The following is a 3,369-nucleotide window of genomic DNA, read 5'->3' as shown; positions in this document are numbered from 1 at the left end:
GCACACAGCACCCACTTTCTGTCTCACACAACCCCCATCCTGAGGACCGCCCTTGCTGGGTCCACATTCCCCCCAGGAAGCCAGACTCTATGGGGCGGGACCCTGGGGGTGGAGGAGAACCTGGAGCCAGCCCCAAACCCCTAAACCTCCAGCCGGGGAAGCCCCAGGAACACCCACCTGTGAGCGCACCGCCTGACAAACAAGCAGCCATGAGCGAGGCAGTTATCTCTTCCAGCCGGGCCATTATGATGCTTTATGATGACTGCAACAAGCGATGGTTTCCTGCTGGCAAGGATTCCCAGGCCTTCAGCTGCATCCAGATCTACCAGAACTCCACAGCCAACTCCTTTCGGGTCGTGGGCCACAAGACGCAGCCCGACCAGCAAGTGGTTATCAACTGTGCCATTGTCTGGGGTATCAAATATAACCCAGCCACCCCCCAACTTCCACCAATGGTGCGATGCCCATCAGGTCTGGGGCCTCAACTTCTGTAGCAAGAAGGACACAGGGCAGTTCACCAAGGGCATGGCCAGTGTCCTAGAGGCCTTAGAAGGAAGTGGAATTCCTGCAGCTCCAGAGCCACCTCCGCCTCCAGTACCTCCTCTTCTTCCTGGTCTCCTTCCTCCCCCAGGTCTGCTCCACTCAGGCATCTCTGCTGCAGGCCATGGAGCAGGGGGAGGCCCATTCCCTGAACCCACTCTCCCTACAACACAGGGACCCAGAGGTGGGCAGTCTGGGGCCCCTGGCCTGGCCGTAGCCATTGCTGGAGCCAAACTCAGGAAAGTCAGCAAGCAGGAGGCCGCTTCAGGAGGACCCTTGGTTCCCAGAGCTGAGAGCAGTCGAAGTACAGACGGAGGGCTCATGGAAGAGATGAAGGCCTTGCTGGCCCGGAGAAGGAAAGCCACACAGGTTGGGGAGAAAACTGCCAAGGATGAATTTGCCCATCAGAAGGAGTCAGAGCCCAGAGTCACAGTCCAGAGTGAACCTGTGAGGAAACCTTGGGAAAAATACAGCACAATCTTGCCAAGGATGAAGTCAACTTTGGTGACCACCTCCAAGGCCCACCCCTCGACGACCAGCTCAGGTGATGAGTCAGACCTGGAGAGGGTGAAGAAGGAGCTTCTAGAAGGGGTGAGGAAGGAACTGCAGAAAATGAAAGAGGAAATAATTGAAGCTTTTGTCCAGGAGCTGAGAAAGCGGGGTTCCCCCTGACTGCAGGGACCCAGAAGACCCGTTTCTCCTTTCCACGCTCCCAACCTGTCACCCTGCTTTCCCTGCCTCTACTTGACATGCGATTGCTAGAGACTGCACAGGAATGCAACTTCGGCCTCTCTCTGCACACTACTTGGAAAATTTCAAGGAGGCGTGGCTTCCTTGGCGCCATGCCCACACCCGTACCGGCTGCTGATTGGCTTGGAAGACCCCCATCCTTTGCTCCCTTTGGTCCTTTGCCTTTGCCATTCCACTGTGGCTGGGTGTGTGGGGGGGTCTCTGTTGGGGATGTACCAAGTAAACCAGCAGTGAGGAGGAAGGAAGAAGGGAATTTCGCACTAGATTTGCTTTAACACATAATGCCTTCGAATTTTTGGTTTTTAAAAATATATATATAGCTATATTTGGGGTTTTGGGAGGGGAATTTTATTTCACTTTGGTTTTGATAAAATGAGGTGTAGAAAAATTTAAATGCACTTACCCCAAAGTTGCCCCATTTGAGGCAGCCATTTGAAGGGGGTGTCTTAGCAGGCTGGAGGTGACTGCCTCCTACCGAACCCCCCCCTCCATTCCCTTTGGCTTCGTCCCCTTTTCTATGAGGAATTAAGATACTGTAACTTTTTGGAACCTCAATTTTTTTTTATTTGGGTAAGGCTCAGGGTCCAGGCCATTTTTGTCCCCTGGAGCGACTATGTGAGGGGAACTGAGAAGCCTTCCCTCCCACCTCCATTTTGACTTCTTGAAAATGGGCCCTTGCTGAATAAACCTAGGGCTCTTATAAAAGAGACAGAGAGAGAGACTAAAGACAATACCTAATGGTATAGTAGGATTATTCGTAGATAACAAATTATTTAAAACTTATGAGTTATTTATTTCTAGAATTTTACATGTAAGATATTTATACCAAGGCGAATGTGGAGGCAAATGTGGAATGTCATAACACCAGAGTCTGAGCAGGAAGATCAGGAGTTTGAGGCTAGCCTAGGCTACATACTGAGTCCAACTTGGGCTATACACAGAGGTGTTTCATATATAGAGAGAGAGACTACAGTAAAGTGTAGGTAATTTAATAGGTAGCTTAAACTGCAGAAGGTGAAGTGGTGGAAAGGGAAATGAAGAAGAAAAAATTACTAGAATTCAAAGGCAGAACACAGTAGAAAGAATCAGCAAATTGGAAGAGGGGACAATGTAAATCATCAAATTAGAGAAGAGACAAAAAGTATTGTATACAATTTCCTTTTTAATATTGTATGTTTCATTTCTAGAAACTCTTTTTTTTGTTTGTCTTTATATTTTATATCTGTTTATTGATATTTCCATTCTGTTTATACAATCATATCCATACATGCACCAGGTAATTTCTTGTGGCATTATAACAGCCATCTGAATATCTGGGTACTCACCACTGAGTAAGTGGTCCTGAGGTTGGCAGAATTGATCCAGGAGCCCAACAGGAGTCTCTTTGTTCCTAGCTCTAGGGTCTTTGAGTTCTTCCTAAGTGTAACTCAAATAACTCACCAGACTTGTAGGACAGTTCTCTTACAGAAGGGACCCATCCCCTGGGTCCTGGCTGATTCTTACAGTATAAGAGCCAAATGTGAGCTGTTGTCCTGGCTCTCTTTATCTTCCTCAGCATTTGCCTGGGAATCTTGATTGCTGAATTCCCAGAAGACTGGTTCTACCAGTCAAGGTCATCACTAAGCTTATTCATTTCTGTTCAATAGTCGAGCATCCCTAGGTGCCTGTGTCTTATACCTCTAGCCCTAGCTAATTTTGAAGCTGAAATCAGAAAGATGGCATGGCTCAAGTAGTGAAGTGTCTGCCTCACCAGTGCGAAGCCCTGAGATTTAACCCAAGTTTTGAAAAAAAAAACATAAGGTGAGCTTTGATAACAGGTTCTTTACTATTAACTAAATTTTAGGAAGTACCCATTTTAACTATAGTTTAGTTTTAGTAGAAAGATACTCATCTAAAAGTACTCATGCTCATTGATATCTTTTCTGTGGACCTGATTATAAATGCTTCCACAGAGATTCAAAATAGTGCATAATAAATGACTTAGAACAGTTTTAGTTAACAATTTGGCAATTTATTTGTTTCTATTGTGAGCCAGACTTTGGTATAACGATTGTTCTAAAACTGCAGTCTCTAGTGATT

At 46.7% G+C, this 3,369-nt stretch overlaps 1 pseudogene; it reads left to right on the top strand.

Annotated features, from left to right (window-relative positions):
• Positions 1–209: 209 nt before the first annotated feature.
• Positions 210–1,212, top strand: LOC141417210 (vasodilator-stimulated phosphoprotein pseudogene; annotated as a pseudogene).
• The last annotated feature ends 2,157 nt before the right edge of the window (positions 1,213–3,369 follow it).

This window comes from Castor canadensis, chromosome 15 (genome assembly GCF_047511655.1).
Source record: "Castor canadensis chromosome 15, mCasCan1.hap1v2, whole genome shotgun sequence".
Classification (NCBI taxonomy): Eukaryota; Metazoa; Chordata; class Mammalia; order Rodentia; family Castoridae; genus Castor; species Castor canadensis.
Note: the sequence above shows the minus strand (reverse complement) of the source record. Positions and strands in the feature narration are given on the sequence as shown.